This window comes from Pinus tabuliformis, chromosome 2_2 (genome assembly GCF_031772625.1).
Source record: "Pinus tabuliformis cultivar Carrire ecotype Pingquan chromosome 2_2, CPIR1, whole genome shotgun sequence".
In the NCBI taxonomy this organism is placed as follows: Eukaryota; Viridiplantae; Streptophyta; class Pinopsida; order Pinales; family Pinaceae; genus Pinus; species Pinus tabuliformis.
The window spans coordinates 856,015,190-856,022,554 of NC_142300.1; positions in this window are offsets into that span (position 1 = coordinate 856,015,190).

The window sequence follows — 7,365 nt, forward strand, 5'->3', positions numbered from 1 at the left end:
TTATGTAGGTAATTTCTGTATGGGGTTAAAACCTACAATAAAACATTAAACAAGCTTGTATACCTGAAAGAAGACCCCATTCTTTGCTGTCCAAACTGCTACATAGATGTATCTAATTTGATCCTACAAATAGATGCCACATGTTCAAACTGGTGATAGTTGAAACACTCAATATGGTTCAATAAATGGGAAAATGAGTTCTGGTATCTCCTTTGAACTTTGGTACTATCAACTCTAGGAGTGTATGATTTTATTGACATAGAAGCTCCTTTCGAATATCTTCTTTGTTGTTGATGATGAATTTGTTGCCTCTTTTCTCCAACATTCTCATGGATGCTCACAATATTCGTTGTAGGATTCTTTGATTCTATTTTGTTAATATTTCCTACATCCAAACTTGTATTTCCTCCTTGAATGTTAGAGCTATATTTGTTCAATGCTATGCCGCTCTTAACTTTTCAATCCGCTAATCTTTTTATTTAAGTTGCTTATGCAATTTATCTGCCACATTTTCGAGTGCTTCTACATAGTCTTTCTTTTCCTTTTGCTTGTTGACAATTAATTCTTCAATTCTTTTTGAGTTTTCTAGCTGGGTCCTCAAGGTAATGAGCTCCTCCTTGAAATTTTTCTCCTTCTCATCACAAATCTGCAATAGTTTGTCATGATATCTACATGCAACAGTTAATCTATCCACTTGAGTAACTAATTATTTAATTACAACAATTGTTGATTCATATTCAACCTTAACATGAGCAACATCATTTTCTTCTTCATTATAAACTCAACAAAATCATCATAATAAAATTCAAAAGTTCTTTCAAAATATTACCCCGTGACACAACTTCTTTTGCTGAGATTTCAGAATTCGCTGCTTCATTTGCAATGGATTTAATCTTTTCTTTCTTCAAACCCTTTGTCTTTTAAGACATCCTCTTCTTGCTTCTGGCCATGATCCACGATCTACTCTCCAAGCGGTCAAGCTTCATTGAAGAGAACTTGGCTTTGATACCAATTGTTGGAAACTAGATCACTACTAGGGGAGGAGGGGGGGGGGGGGGGGGGGGGGGGGGGGTGTGTGAATCAATAGTGATGACCTTTATATCAATTTTTACTTTTTTTGTTAGATTATCAATTTGAAACACACATCCACAATATTATCTTACCAAAACATGAAAGTAGCAATTTATTCAAAGCATAATAACCATGGAAAGCATCAACACAAATAATCACACATGATGACACAAGTATTTCTGGTGGAAACCCTTTCGAGAGAAAACCACCCTGATGCTACTGCGTTGCTCAATTCTTCTATTAATCTATTGAAAAAATTTACATGGATTATATTACAATCATAAGACAAAATAATTGGCTTCCTTCACAATATGTTGGCACATATCAGACATGAAATATGTTTCTCTCACGGATCTATGGAAATATATACACTAGAAGCACCCATGACCAACGATCCTCGCCCTACACCCATTGAACTATCCAACACCGATTGAATGGATAAACCCATTCCTTCTACTGAATATGACAAATCACTGTCTACTATGATGCCTCCACACCTTCACTTCCTCCATGTGAACCACCTTTCATAAATATTTCATATTGGGAATTCAATTCACTCAACATGAGAAACCCAACAACACCATCGTTCCGTAACAAAAAATATGAATAAAAAACTCTAGCCAGACGGGATTACTTCTTCTCTTCTACTCGCAACAATATCTGCTTTGTAACACACCACAAGCTGCCAACTATATGCTACAAATAATACAAATTTTTTGAATCTTCTTCCCAACTTTATCTCTGATTTCTATACACAATTCTCTGATATAACTCTGCAAAAACTATGTGAGCAATTGCTGCAATCTATACTCACTCTCAAGACCCTGAAAATGGCATACTTACACACTCTCAAGATTACCAACAAAATAGACTCAAATCCTTCCTCTATTTGTCATTTTTCTGTGTTGAGTAACTTAGTAAATTCTACAGGTTATGGATCACTCAACTATTCTTTTCGCATGCTTCATATTTGGTTGAGATAGGCTTCTTGACCAAATCAACTAGTAACTTCACTATCCTTTTGATATCTTCAACCTTAATAAGATTCTAAAGACCCTACGACTTGATTAACCTTTTGTTTTCCTGGAAAATTTTGATCATAAACTTCGCCATAATACCAAAATTGGTTGATTTTATTGAGGAATGCAAATAAATTATCGTGAAAAACCTCGGTCGCATGCACAAAAAAGGCTAGATTTGATTGGTGCTCCTCGGTCACTCCCACAGGCTTGTCTGCCAACGATTGGAGCTTTTTAGTCGCTCCCATGACCCATCATCTATGCCATTGGGTCAGAGGATGGTCTAAACTCAGTCAAATCAACTCAAATCTTTCTACCTTCTTCCAGAGCTTGAAAAGCCTCTATAGGACCTCTAGAATTCACTTACACCTATGAAACACTTCACCAAGTCACTGCCATATCACCAACATCATCACAAGTCAAACTAGGTTGACTAGGATGCCAATCAACAACGATAATAAACATATGGGCCATTAAACTCCTCCACAACATCTCCACCATCATTATGCAGCTCCAGTTCGTGTTAGACATCCTCCAACACCTGTACATCAATATCAAGTCCTTTCCAAGCCCTATATATCATAGCATCAACATGTGGACCTGATCCAGGACATGGAGACCTAATCAACAAGGCTCCTCAACTCTAAACCTTGTAGCAGTCACCAACATCTATATACAACAACATGATCAAGAAGATCATCACATCTCCAAGCTAGTAGACATTCCAAGAACCATATAAATATCATCCAGAAAAAAGCCACCTACAACCACACATACACATGCATAACCAACACTCTTGCAACCCAAGGAACCAGGTTGACATTAATGGCAACCAACAAGACACCTGCAACACACATCAATGCCAATAGGTTCATGAGATATGAACCTCTCCAAAATTGCTCCTCAAGAAGTTAAAATTCCTCTTTTGTGCTTGAATGAATTCCTTGACCAAAATGAGTGAGGGGATGACCTATTATGAGGCTTTTTTAACCTCCAAATAGGGCCAATTTGACCTCAAGTACAGTTGACTTGTCTCTTGGGAGGGCCTCATTAGGGGAATTTTGAGGTCTAAAATGGGCCTCCTACGAAAATGTACAAACAAAATAAACTTTATAAAAACCAATAGGATTCAAGATGATTATTTCAACCATGGGGGATGATTCACCATTTTTGGAGTAAAAAACGAAAAATATTGAAAAAGGATAAAATAATAAAGCTACTTTTTCAACTCGTATTTTCCACATATCTCCCTAAGGTTTTACTTAAATTTCGATTTAGAGTAATTGTTGGATGCAAAATTTCATTCCTCATCCAAGGAATACCCATGTTGCATACTTTCGATGGACCTTGCTACATGAAAAATGAGAAATACATGAAAAAATGTGATTGTAATAACATTTTTCATGTATTTCTCATTTTTCATGTAGCAGGGTCCATCAAAAGTATGCAACATGGTTACTCCTTGGACGATAAATCAAATTTTGCATCCAACAAGTGTTTCCGCTTGAAATTTGAGTAAACCCATAGGGAGATAAGTTGAAAATACGAGTTGAACAAATAGTTTCTTCTTTTTTTCCCTCTAAAATTTGATGATGTAATGTAATATTATTTTATTATTTCCACTATTATTTTATAATTTCCTTAGAAGGCCCATTTTAGACCTCAAAATTCCCCTAATGTACTTCATTAAGGCCCAAAATTTCACTTTTTGACATGAAAAATTCACATCTCCTCCATTGAGAGGAGTTAGAGCGTGAGCCACACCTCGTTGGAAAGGTATTAAGACTTTCTTCAAACCTATGTTATCATCTTCTTGAGTATAACCTTTGACATTAGTAACAACCAATTCTCAACATTTCTGTAATGTTGTTATATGTTTTCTGCTATTATAGATGTACTCTCTTATCACTTCTTTTGCTACTAATGTTTTCTGGAGATATATGGAATCTATATTTAATATATTACATAAAGGTCGCATTTAAGGTGACTAATAAACAAGTATTTTTTACCAGTGTTGGAATTTTTACAACAACTATCGACTTAATGTCACTTGGTGTCAACAAGGATTCGATCACATCAACTGAGAATTGATAAAAAATATAAGTCAAAGAGGATCGCCTAGCTTAAAAAAGGTTCATGTTTTAGGGAGTCCTTAGTTTTGAATCGGCTCTATATATTGTGAGTAAATGACCCAATTGATAAGATAATTACATACACTATCCTTCATGCAACAGACTAGATAAAATCATATGTTTTTTGATATCCACATACAAATTTATCTAGAATTTGTCTCTTCACTCGCAGTTTGAAGTAATATAATATTTATATTATGATTCTTATAACATTCTCACACCTTTATGTTTCTGAAGCAACCTTGGCAGTCAACCCATATTGATAATTTCTGAAATCCAGCTTTGATTCTAGTTTCAAAGCTATTGGAAAGAAACATTGGTGGGTATCTTCGAAGTAGTTATTTTGACAAGTTCAAATTTCTTGAGAGTCGACTTGCTTGACCACCAGAAATTTCGGGGGAAAAACATATGACCCCTGAAACCATCGGACCCGAAATGCTTTTACAGGCCCTCTTTATTTTATTTCGGGTTCGGCCCATTGGCGAACCCAAATCGGCGGATTTTAATAAAAATGATAAGCGGACCCGAAATCCTTCAAAACTGCATTTTATTGCTTTTCGGGCCCAGTATATGGAACCTACAGTAGCGACCCCTTTCGGACCCGATATTCATTAAGCTCTGCTTTATTGCATTTCGGCTACGGAATATCGGAGCACTCCCATTTCGCTGTACAAAGGGCTCCTTTCGGACCCGAAACTTTTATATGTCGTGCCTTATTATTATTTCGGCTCCAGCCAGTCGGAGCAATATATGGGGCGATGCGATCAAAAACGGGTCGTTGATCTGAGGGCCCAAATGGACAGCAGAGATTAAGTCGGCTCTTCGACATCGGCGGGGACATGAGATTTACATATGCGCGATCACCGAAATGGGCCATCGTCGAAATGATGCAGACTGTGGATGAATGGGGGCGATGGACGGCTGTGATCCAGTCGGCATATCGGCGATCGGCGGCCCATTATAACCCATGCCTTAACCCCGAATATTTGCGATATGCCGATAAGCGATATCGCATCGGCCATTGTTGATCGGACATGCAAAAATTGTTGTTGTTTCAACACAAGACCTCCCTCCCGACTGCGATATTGCATCGGAGGGGGTCCAAAAGACTCTTTTTTACATCGGAGCAATTTATTATAAAAAAAGGCAAGGCAAATGAATTCGGAGGGGTGAGGTAAGTGCTTGGAATGGACTTCTAGGGCATCGGAAGGGGTCCGATGGCCAAAAAGGGAGGATTCATGCCTTGGAAGGATTCCAAAGGCACCTGGGAGGATTTTTATGTGTTTTGAGAGGGGTTTAATGGCCTTTAAAAGGGTTTGTGCCTTGGAAAAGGTAGAAACAAGGCCAAAAGATGGTTTTTTATACATATGAAGGGAATTTATGCTTTGTGAAGGAATCAAAAAGCACTAGAGGGGTTTTATAGAGTGATGAAGGGCTTTATGCATCGGAAGGAGTCCGAAATGCATCTGGAAGATGGTTAGAGGAGGGCAGTGTGGGTTCTTGCTGAGTTTCTAATAAACTTAGCAATTCCCGAGGATGTATATGGTTATCTTTCAACCAGGGGGAGGGGATAAGTATATAGGGGAGTAATATACATAGCTTTAGTACGGGAAGGGGAAATAGATAGGGAGCTACATAGTAAAGTTAATAGTTAATATTACAATGATGAGAAAAAGTGCTAAGAATGATGTCTTAGGCTATCAATGGGGGAAAATGACTAATAGAAGAAGTGTGTACATTCCTTGAGTGAAGCAGATCTTCACCAAGGAAAATGATATGGAGAATGATGAAACTAAGAGGTATCAAGCAGATCTTGACCTCTTTTAGGGGAAGTTAGTGAGAGATTTGGGAAAAGAGGAAGAAGGGGAAGTTAGACATGCCTCGCTTGAAATCCTCCAACTGAAAAAATGCGTCAAACTAAAAATGAATTGCTTACCAAAAATTGGAACACAGCAATGGCATTTAGACTAGCACGCTTTCATGGACAGTTCTTTGGCCATCTGTAGCAAATATGGATCATTGCAGCATGCATAGTACGACATATTTGGCACGTAGAAATGTCGATCATGAAAGATGATTAACCTGCTGCAGCAAGAGGCTAACACACCCAATGTTCAATGTGGACCACCTTCAGCCATACTTTCCACCATTACTTGACACATCTGACATTACAGAACACCTCACACCCACAGAGTTAAATTCAGATTGCATGGAACAAGCTACAACTGATCGGATCATGGACACACAGATCAAGCACACTCGCCAGCAGAACATCCAACTGTATCGAGTTGTCAAAGCAGGCCAACTCCTTCACCAGGGTAAGTGGCTCACCAGGGACCAAGTTCAACAGAAGCTTCATCATCTCATGGAGGAACTCAACGCAATGGGAACCATTGCTTCCTAAAGGGGGAGGAATGATCCAGGTAGAAATTGGTGGCCACCCACCAAGTCCACTTGGACCCCCACCATTGTTTCTTTCAACTTTTTAGTTTCCTTAATTTTAGCATAGTTTACTATTTTTAGCAGTTTTTCGTGTCCTAAACTTCCAGAGCCGTTTTGAGGCCTTAAACGACATTTTTTGGGAAAACTAGGAGCAACATGGGTCAATGGACCCATTTTCCTCTTCCCAAAGTTGTAGTTCTCGGATAAATCTTTCTAACGAGATATTGTACGCGTCAAACGAAAATCGTATGCCAAAGTTACGACCCCGAGAAGTTGATGTACCAATTTACCCAAACAAAGCCCATAGTTTGGCGTTTCATCTTCTAGGGTTAGGTTTTTGGATGTTTAGGGTTTTCCATTGTTTCTCAACAATAAATAGGCCTTCGAGCCTCATTGTAACATAGTTCAAAGGCATGTAGCCACCACATCTCTTCTTAGAGATAAGCTACCATTGCCCTAGTTGTTTATTTCCATTTTCTGTTTGTAAGCATATCTCAGTATTTTACATTAATGAAATGAAGTATTATTTCTGCTGCATCTTTGTTTTTATGGTTATCTCTATAATTTGTTGCGTCCCTGTTTAAATCCGAATCATTGCAGCAACAAGAATCCCAGCCAATAGGAATGGAAATATCTGGCAACAAGCGAACTCATGTATCAGAAATATCTGAATCTGACAAATACTCTCCCATAAATACAAA